Source organism: Rhipicephalus microplus, chromosome 2, assembly GCF_043290135.1.
Source record: "Rhipicephalus microplus isolate Deutch F79 chromosome 2, USDA_Rmic, whole genome shotgun sequence".
Classification (NCBI taxonomy): domain Eukaryota; kingdom Metazoa; phylum Arthropoda; class Arachnida; order Ixodida; family Ixodidae; genus Rhipicephalus; species Rhipicephalus microplus.
The window spans coordinates 293,759,697-293,770,437 of record NC_134701.1 but is presented as its reverse complement, the minus strand read 5'-3'; the positions used below and the strand labels follow the sequence as shown (position 1 = coordinate 293,770,437).

Sequence of the window (10,741 nt, the reverse complement as noted above, 5' to 3'; positions counted from 1 at the left end):
TACGCACTGTAAATCCGCTTTCTTCTGTCGAGTTTACTTGAGACAAAGATGCCAATGTTTTCGAAGCGCTTGCTGCAGACTGTTTCAACGTACGTGTGCCATTTTAAAGTTGCTGTGAGGGTTACACAATTTCTACCTAAACTAACGTACTGGACTTGCACCGTCATATGTAAATGAAGGGCGGTTTCTTCTTTGAAAAAGTTGGGACTACAGTCTTTTCGAAGTTTGCAATCTTTCACTCCCATTACAAAACTACGAAAAGAAAAAAAAATTCACAGATCCCACATACAATGAGAATCGATCATATGAGAAGCACGAATGAGGGAGGTAGATATGTCACTTTAAAATCAGCACAAGGTTACGAGATGGATGTCAATTATGCCGTACATGACTTTTATGTCATGATTATCATGTTTGAACATGTCCTTTACCTTGATGGTCCATTCATGTCATGTAATACTAAATTTGGTATATGTGAAGATAGCGAAACGGCTACAAGCGCATCATGAGCGTGGCATGTTGTCATGTCATGATTATCATGTTTGAACGTGTCGTTCACCTTCATGGTCCATTTGGGTCACGTAATAGCAAATTTGGTATATGTGGAACTAGCGAAACGGCCGGGAGCACGCTACAAGCGTAGCATGCAGTCATGTTTAACATGACACGCATATCATGATTATCATGTTTAAACGTGCCATTTACCATCATTGTCTACTCACATCACCCGATACCAAATTAGGTATATGTGGAGTTAGCAAAACGGCCGTGGGCGCGCTATGAGCGTAGCATGTTGTCATGTGGGTGGGTGGGTGGGTGGGTGGGTGGGTGGGTGGATGGATGGATGGATGGATGGATGGATGGGTGGATGGATGGATGGATGGATGGATTGATGGATTGATGGATGGATGGCATCAGTGAGAGGGTGGTAAGTATCATAATTTAGTTTAACAAAAGATACAAGATGAATTGTGGTACAGGCCTACGCGCCTACATCGAGCTATGATGATCATTTGGTCGAACGCTTTTATGAAGACGCAGAGTCAGCCATTAATAAAGTAAAGACATAGCATACTATTCTTGTGGGCGATTTAAATGCCAAAGTAGGCAAGAAAGAGGAGACCATGCAGTGGGAGACTATGGCATCGGCTCTAGAAGTGCCAGAGGGGAGTTAGTAGAGTTCGCAGAACGTAATAATTCATGGATTATGAATACCTCCTTCAGAAAACGGGCTAACCTTAAGTGGACGTGGCGAAGTCCTAATGGCGAAAATAAAAAAATGAAATTGACTTTACTCTATATGCTCGCCCAGACATTGTACAGGATGTAGAAGTAGTTGGCAAAATTAGATGCAGTGACCATAGAATGGTAAGAGCTCGTATTCACCTAGATTTAAAAAATCAAAGACAAAAACTGATACGCAAAAAGCCAATGAATGAACTGGTGGTGAGAGGAAAAATACAGGAATCAGAGTTTCGCATCAGAATCGATTCGAGGCACTAAATGAGATAACCTACATTAGCGCTGACACAATGAACGATAATCTTACGTATCATCAAAGAGTGTGCAATCGAAGTTGGAGGTTCAGTCACTAGACGGGAACCTGGCAAACTATCTCAGGAGACGAAAAATCTTATTAAGAGACGACAAACGATGGAAGCCTCAAATGCAACCGACAATATAGAGCTAGTGGAGCTTTCAAAGTTAATATATAGGCGTAAAGTAGCCGACATCAGGAGGTATAACATGAAAAGAATTGAGCAGGCTGTAAAGTGGCAGAAGCCTAAAAGCTGCGAAGGCAGACTTGTGCATAGACAAAAATCGGATATATGCATCGAGAAACAAGAGGGCAATGTGATAACCAAAATGGATAGGGTAGTCGAGATGGCGGAGGAGTTCTACAGAGAGCTGTACAGAAGTCAAAAGAACCAGGATGATGTTGTGAGAAACAATAATAGTCCAGGAGGATAATAGTCCGCTGGTGAGGATAAAGTGACAACGGACCTCCTGAAAGATGGCGCAGAAATTGTGTTATAAAAATTAGTCACCTTATATAAAAAGTGTCTCTTGACGGTAAGGGTACCAGAATCTTGGAAGAACACCAACGTCATCTCAATACATAAGAAAAGAGACGTCGAGGACTTGAAAAATTACAGGCCGATCAACTTACTCTCGGCTCTATACAAACTATTTACGAAAATAATATCTAATAGAATTAAGAATATATTAGAGTTCAATCAGCCAAAGGACCAAGCAGGATTTCGTACCGGCTACTCCACAATAGACCATATTCATACTATAAATCAGGACTCGCTCGCTGGATTTCGTGCCGACCGGTTGTGCCCTCGTGATCTCCGACAACAGCGCAGCTCTGGCCGACTGGGTTGGTCCTACGCCACCTCCTGCCGCCGGTATCTACGACAGCGCAGCTCTGACCGGTTGTGCCCTCGCGATCTCCGACAACAGCGCAGCTCTGGCCGATTGGGTTGGCCCTATGCCATCTCCTGGCGCCGACAAGAGCTCTCGCAAGTGGTGCCCCGTCCTCGGACTCCTGTGACCGTGTTTCCATCTTTCCTATCTCTCTTATGTCGTCGCTCACTGTCTTAGCGCTTCTCTCTCTCTCTCTACCTTTAATCCTATCTTTTAGATGCGGAGCATCTTATACTCGCGCCTTATAGTGCGCCGTCCGCACCGCTTCTCGAACATTCGACAGCTGACGCGCGCGCATGCGCCGACGCGCCGTCGCCCACTCTTCCACCATCTGTGCATCCCTTCCTCCTCTACACACCGCGCGCGCTTCACTCCTCCACCATCTGTGCACCCTTCCTCCTCTACACACCGCGTTCGACATCTACAATTCTCCTGATTCTCCAGTGGACGCGCATGTGGCGTCGCGCTTCGAGAACATTCAACAGCTGACAGGGCATGCGCCGTCGAGCTGTATATATACTCAAGGTCGGCGCTCGCTCGCTCAGTTGCCGCTCGTCGGTTGGTTTGTACGGCGCGTCGACGTCCAAGGTCGCGGTGAAATGAATTCCAACGAATCCACAAACACAATGATCGACGTCCCTTCGACCAGCGCCGCCCTTTCGCATACGTGTGTACGTGTTCACTCATTTAACACCCCCTCCTACAACCACGTTAACCAATTTAGCCATCGACCCAAGTAAGTCGCAATTTAACACCCCATTTCACAACCACGTTAACCAATTTAGCCATTGACCCAAGTAAGTCGCACTTTAACACCCCGTTAACCAATTATATGGTCCGCATCCTCCTCAGTGTTCCCCCGAGGGAAGCTGCGGGCAATTTTTAATCCCTCCTCACTCCCATCCCTTGTGAGCTACTGTTGAGGTGTCGCACGCTGATGCAGACAGTTACGGTGCTCACTTTTCTTTTCCCTCTTATAACCACAATCTCAGGTAATAGAGAAATGCGCTGAATACAGCCAACCCCTATACATAGCTTTCATAGATTACGAGAAGAAGGCGTGAGAACTGGTAGGTGTTCTGTGGTAACGCAGGCACTACGTAATCAGGGCATCGAAGAACCCTACAGAAACATACTGGAAGAAATCTACAGAGAATCCACAGCCACCATAGTTCTCCATAGAGAAATCGGCAGAATCCTAATAGAGAACGGTGGAGGAAGAAACAGGAGGATTTCAGGGCCCCGATATTGGGAAGAGTTGGGGATAAGAGTTATTGGAGTATCTTAGTAACCTGCGAAACGTTGCTGACATTGTTTTGATGAGTAACTCAGGTGACGAATTACAACTCATGATTACTGAACTGGACACGGAAAGCATAAGAATGTAGGTCTGAAAATTAATATGCATAAAACTGAAGTAATGTGCAACAGTCTCGGCAGAAAACAGCGCTTTGCGATAGGTTGAGAGAAGCTAGAAGTTGTCTATTTAAGACAGATTGTAAACGCGGAGCCGTACCATGATCGAGTGAAATAATGAGAATAGGGTGGAGCACATTCTGCAAGCACTCTCAAATAATGACCGGCAATTCATAAAGAGGAAATAATCCCTCAACAGGAAGGTATATAACAGGTGTACTTGCCTACCGAGCAGAATCCTGGAGGCTTACAAAGAAGGTTTAGCTTAAAGGGGCCCGCGAAACTATTTTAGCATGTATTTTTCATCGGTTCTTTTGGTGCTGTGGAACGCGCCGATATCGTTGCGCAAATGCCAACGCCGAAATTTAACCTGTTGTGTGACGTGTCGACAAGGACCGTTTGCTTTTTATTGGCTTGACGCGATAAATAGAGTGCAATATTCGTATAGCGGTAGCTAGGCCTTACAAGTGAATGTTAAAAAGAGCAAAACAAAAACGTTTTTACACTTTTTAAGAAGGGAATCATTGCCGTTTCTAGATGACGTATTTTCAGAACTACGAGCACAACAATTAGCCTGCAAACGAGGCAACTAAAGGTGGGGATGCATGCCGCGAGCCAAAATGTGACAGACGGGGGGCGCCGGCGTTGCCATAGAACGCATCTTGCAAGCAAGTCGAGAAGCGACCCCACCCAAAGCGGATGTATGTATCTTACGTAGTTTGACCGTGGGGGCGTCTGCTACCCGACGCACGTATACGGTCCATAGATGGAAAAAACTTGTTTTTTCTAGGGACCTTAAACGCATGTGCACATGGTTCGTAGTAGCCATGCTAACAATGCCGTCAAAAATAGCGGTAGCGAGGTATTGTAGGAAGGCCACCATGAGGTGACATTTCCGGTATGTCTTTACTAGATGCCCGCTATGATTGGAAGCGGTCTTTGACGTCAGCAGGCGGGTAAAATGCGAAAGAAAACGTTTCTCGTCGTTGTCTGCTCGAGTTTTGAACTTTGAGGACTCATAACTTCACTTTCCGTGCACTGTTATGATGGCCTGCCTGGCTTGGCGCCGCTTGGACGCATGAAACGTTGCGGCTGAGCCCACCCTTATTCCTTCCGGGTCAGGGCTTCTAGACATGCAAAGAGTGGCGACAGCACGAAGGTCGTTCATCGAATTATCCAGGGCCGTCGGAGCCCCTCGTAAAACCTTTTGGGCACGCCTGACCGATTGACGGATTAAGAAGAGCTGTTGGCTATCGAGGCGACTTGCTTTGTGCTCAGGGAGCCCTGGAAAATGGGCAGGCGTCTCAGATCCTTGTTCGGGTGCGTTCTCACATTTTTCGAGGTGCTGCCATGCCGCCGTTTCCACAAACCGTGGCCAACCCGGCGCCGCGTACTCATCACTGCAGCGGACTACCGAGTCGATATCCACAGTACTCAACGCCATGATCCAGTGGCGTAGCCAAGAGAAGGGGGGTGGGGGGTTGAAACCTTCCTGAAATTCTTCGTCCAACACCGCCCCCCCCCCCTTGCCACTTACTCAACTCATTCTTTTTGTCGCTTCGCGGTGACATGACTTACAAATTAAGCGCTGCTATCAATATCATTGCTGGGTACTTTTACAATGGATAATGTCTGCATACGGTAAAATATGTTGCGGTGTTTCTCAAGGCTTAGCATTCTGTGAGATTTTGGGCAGGAATCTCGGCCGCGACTGTTTTAAGTTGGCTCGGCCACAGGATTATTGCTAAAGCTGTGCTCATACTTGTACCCGCCGGAAGAGATCTCACCGGAGTCGAACACTACAATAATTTTCAATGGGGAAATGTTTCTTTTAATGGAAATAGCCAGACGCAGTTCCAAGGTCTGACAGGCCACGTTCAAGCATATTACAGTGTGACTCTTCGTACGTGTGCTCAGATATACTAGAGCCAAAGAATAACATTTTTGTTTGACCTTCGCACGTTCTGCTAACATTTAAACACACACGCACGCGCGCGACAGAATATTCGATTTATACACCTAACTCGGTTGGTATGCGAGTGTACAATATATTTATACATATCTTTATTATGCCCAAACGTTAAGGCACTCCGAAGTGTTGTCTAGTGACGAAGGTGAAACACAGGCAAACGTGCAGGCTAATCACGGCCTTAGAAAGGCCTGCTAAAATACTCATAATGTAACTTAAGCTCATAAATAAAAAAATGGGGGTCCTAAACCTAAAGCTGTGTAATGAAAAATGCAGTATGGGCAGCTGTAGTGAGCACAAGCTTTATTGTTCAGCCCTGTGGCAAGCAGCGCAAGAATAAGGAACATAAGGCTGAAAAAATATACTACAAATTGCATACATTGATTCGCTTCATCAGTTCGTTTCTTTACATTGACATGACTATAGAAGGGCACACCGAGCAATTTATGCAACTAACGACATGACGCACGACAAGAAATGCACAGAATGGAGAAACATAGGTGGGCGTGCTATGTGAAATTACGAGCAATATACATAGGAACCACAATTTTTTACAATGAATGAAAAAAAAACTTTGTGCAAGTAATGTCTCATGCCGCAAACAGACAGATTACATAGCGTAATACTGTTGATTATCTTTTTCAATAGACACAAAGATTATCCTGCGCATTGCATGTCACATTATATGCCCATATCTTACCCAAAATTTGCAAGAATTGCCACATGCAAAATAGGGTTGTTGCATTGTCGTTCACACCTTTCGTATCCGCTAACCCCGTCTGGAAGTCAAATGTGCCACTGGAAAGCAAGAAGTAGGCAATGGGAGAGAACGGAATCACTCTTCCATGCTGTCAAAGTGATTTTCAGCAATATGTTTCATACAGTTGAACATGCTTCCTTACAGCTGGATGAAAACTGTACCGCATACTGATTTTACCAGAACCGTATTTTTTAATACCTGCCAGAGCAGTCCAGTGGTTTTGGTGATCTATTGCTGACGTGCAGGTAGCGTGATTGAATCCCTGTCGTGTTTTCGATGTAGGCGAAAATGCTTGAGGCCCGTGCACTTTTGATTTAGGTGCATGGTAAAGAAGCAAAGCGGTAAAATTTCCGGAGCACGCCACTACGGCGTCTCTCGTAGTCATATCGTGGTGTTTGGAGGATCATCATCATCATCATCATCATCATCATCATCATCATCATCATCATCATCATCATCATCATCATCCTGACTATGTCCATGTCCACTGCAGGACAAAGGCCTCTCCCATGTTCCGCCAGTTAACCCGGTCCTGTGCTTGCTGCTGCCAATTTATACCCGCAAACTTCTTAATCTCGTCTGCCCACCTAACCTTCTGTCTCCCCCTAACCCGCTTGCCTTCTCTGGGAATCCAGTTAGTTACCCTTAATGACCAGCGGTTATCCTGTCTGCGCGCTACATGCCCGGCCCATGTCCATTTCCTCTTCTTTATTTCAACTATGATATCCTTAACCCCCGTTTGTCCCCTAATCCACTCTGCTCTCTTCTTGTCTCTTAAGGTTACACCTACCATTTTTCTTTCCATTGCTCGCTGCGTCGTCCTCAATTTAAGCTGAACCCTCTTTGTAAGTCTCCAGGCTTCTGCTCCGCAGCTAAGTACCGGCAAGATACAGCTGTTATATACCTTCCTCTTGAGGGATAGTGGCAATCTACCTGTCATAATTTGAGAGTGCTTGCCGAATGTGCTCCACCCCATTCTTATTCTTCTAGTTACTTCAATCTTGTGGTTAGGCTCTGCGGTTATTACCTGCCCTAAGTAGACATAGTCTTTTACAACTTCAAGTGCACTATTACCTATCTCGAAGCGCTGTTCTCTTCCGAGGTTGTCGTACATTACTTTCGTTTTCTGCAGATTAATTTTAAGACCTAGCTTTCTGCTCTCCTTGTCTAACTCCATGATCATGAGTTGCTATACGTCCCTTGAGTTACTACTCAGCAATGCGATGTCGTCGGCGAAGCGTAGGTTTCTAAGGTACTCTCCAGTAACTCTAATCCCTAACTCTTCCCCTTCTAGGCATCTGAAAACCTCCTGGAAGCACGTGGTAAATAGCAGTGGGGAGATTGTATCCTCCTGCCTTACACCCTTCTTGATTGGTATATTGTCGCTTTCTTATGGAGCACTATGATGGCGGTTCATCCCCTGTATATTTCTTCCAAGATGTTTATATATGCTCCGTCGATGCCCAGATTCTGCAGTGTTCGCGTGACTGCTGATAGTTCTACTGAATCAAACGCCTTCTCGTAATCTGTGAAGGCTATGTGTAGTGGTTGGCTGTATATCGAGCATTTGTCTATTACCTTATTGATAGTATGAATGTGGTCGATTGCTGAGTAGCCTGTTCGAAATCCTGCTTGTTCCTTTGGTTGATTGAATTCTAACGTTGTCTCAATCCTGTTAGCAATTAATTTTCTAAATATCTTGTATATGATAAAGAGCAAGCTTACCGGTTTGTAATGCTTCAAGTCCTTGTCACCTCCTTTCTTATGTATTAGGGTGATGTTACCATTCTTCCAAGATTCTGGTACTCTTCCCGTCAGGAGACACTTCGTAAACAGGGTGGGTAGCTTCTGTAACACAATCTGTCATTCGTCTTTTAGCATATATGATGTCATGGGATCCTCACCAACAGCTTTGCCTATTTGCATTCCCTCAAAGGCTTTTCTGACTTCTATCGTTACTCGTGGGTGCCGTCTGGGTTACTGCTAGTTCTTATGTTAAGGTCGTGGTTGTCTCGGCTATTGTACAGATGTCTGTAAAACTCCTCCGCTATTTTAACTATCCTATCCATATTGGTAGTTTGCCTTCCTAGTCTCTTAGTGCATACATCTGGTTTTTGCCTATCCCAAGTTTCCTCTTCTGCTCTTTGACGCGTCCTCTGTTCTTCAGATCGTGTTCAATTTTCTCCATGTTATACCTTCTTACATTGGATACCTTACGCTTATTAATGAACTTCGAAAGCCCTGCCAATTCTATTTTGTCTGTTTCTATTAGAGGCTTTCATGCTTTGACGCTTTTTAAGAAGGTTCTTCGTCTTCTTAGACAGCTTGCCAGAGTCCTGTCTAACTATCGTACCTCCAACTTTCACTGCACACTCCGTAATGATACTCGTGAAATTATAATTCATTGCGCCAACGCTAAAGCTGGTTTCCTTGATAAGAGCCGAGTACCTGTTCTGAAGCGAGACTCTGAATTCCTGTACTTTCCCTCTCAGTGCTAGCTCATTTATTGGCTTCTTGCATATCAGTTTCTGTCGTTCCCTTTTCAAGTATAGGCGAATTCGAGACCGTACCATTCGATGGTCCACTGCAACGTACCTTGCCAACCACTTCCACATCCTGCACGATGCCTGGGTGGGCACTCAGTATAAGTCTATTTCGTTCTTACTTTCGCCATTAGGGCTCCTCCATGTCCACTTAGTTTCCCTCGTTTTCGGTAGAAGGTATTCAAGATCAGTAAATTATTCCGTTCTGCGAATTCTCCTGATAGCTCTCCTCTGGCATTTCTATTAACGACGCCATAATCTCCTACTGCCTGGTCTCCAGCCTGCTTCTTCCCTACCTTGGCATTGAAGTCGCCCATGAGATGTCAAACCCTATCAATTGATCATTAACAACTACGTGTTTACTGCTGTTCAAAACGTCTCAATCCAAGAATGACTTCAATTTACCGTTATCCTTGATTGAGCTGGTGCCTATGGTTGATAATACACACACATTCAGCTGAAGCCGACTACGTTCCCGTTAAAGAACAGAGAGAATGTCTTTCGGACGGACTTCTACGTATTTCACGGTGGATGTTCAGAGAGAGATGTCAAACAATCTTTCATGTGTTGTTGTAGCTCTCAGGTACAACTTCAGCCGCCTCAGCTATGAAGAAACCCATTCTGCTTCAGCTGTGCTCACCAGCAAAGTTGCCGGAATCTTTAGAAGATGATGCACGTTTAGGAAGAATACCTCTTGGCAATGGGCAACCGCTTGCATCGCAGACGTGTTAAGCGTTTCTCGCTGCTCTCGCTTTCATTTCGCATAATCGTCCTGCTAACTCCCCTTGCAATGCTGAAGTTGAGATAATGTTCGAGTATACACGTCAGTAAACTTCTCAGCAGTGGGTAGAGTGGCAGAAGCGATGAAAGCATCTTCAAGGTGTGCCGATGCCTTTTAAAGCGCCCATTGAAGTGTTCTATTAAATAGCCCAGAAAAGGCCAGAAATACTGAAAGCCTAAAGTGCTCTTCCACACCAGCCACTGGTACGTTACTTCGATAAAGCTGCCTGCCTGTGACAAGCGGCATTCTCATTTTTGCCAGTTGTCAAGTGTGCACTGGGAGCAGCGTCGCTTTTCGAGAAATAATCACCAAGCATTATACCGTGGGCGTTTCGGCTCGATCATCGGGTCTCATAGAAGGGCGCTGAGCGACCCAGGACAGGAACTACCAAGAAATACGTATAGGCTGCGTATTTCAAGGGGGTGACTTCGAATTGCTAGGAGGCAACGAGCTCAGCAATGTTCGGGCAGTGACCCTGAATACGAGAAACGAGAACTTTAGTGACGATGCATGTCGCCTGGTAAAGTTCCGCCTTAAACACTGGCGCTTGTTTTTCGACTGGCGGAAAGATTCACAGGTATACGTTTCCTCCGCTTCCCTTCAGGTGCTGGCAAGGTTGCACTCGCCTATAGTATCTTGCTGTGCGCACGAGATGTCTCACGATTGTGATTGCGCCCATACGGAAGGCTGGTAGTTTCTGTCGCGTTGTGATGAAATACCACAAACGTTGATGAACGTGAAGGAGGGGATGGCAGTAGTGAAATTCCAGCGACTCGCATCAGAATGCCCGAAAAAGAAAACCAACAGGCATATGGACGGCGCACAGTAGAGCGTAAGTAAAC

At 45.5% G+C, this 10,741-nt stretch overlaps 1 protein-coding gene across 1 annotated transcript in view; it reads left to right on the top strand.

Moving 5' to 3' along the window:
- The first annotated feature begins 10,552 nt into the window (after window positions 1–10,552).
- Window positions 10,553–10,741, top strand: part of LOC119178208 (uncharacterized) — a 61,584-nt gene continuing 61,395 nt past the window's right edge. The window contains exon 1 of the mRNA XM_075882276.1: window positions 10,553–10,731. The gene's annotated coding sequence lies outside the window, so the exon portion shown is untranslated. The remainder of the gene's footprint in view (window positions 10,732–10,741) is intronic.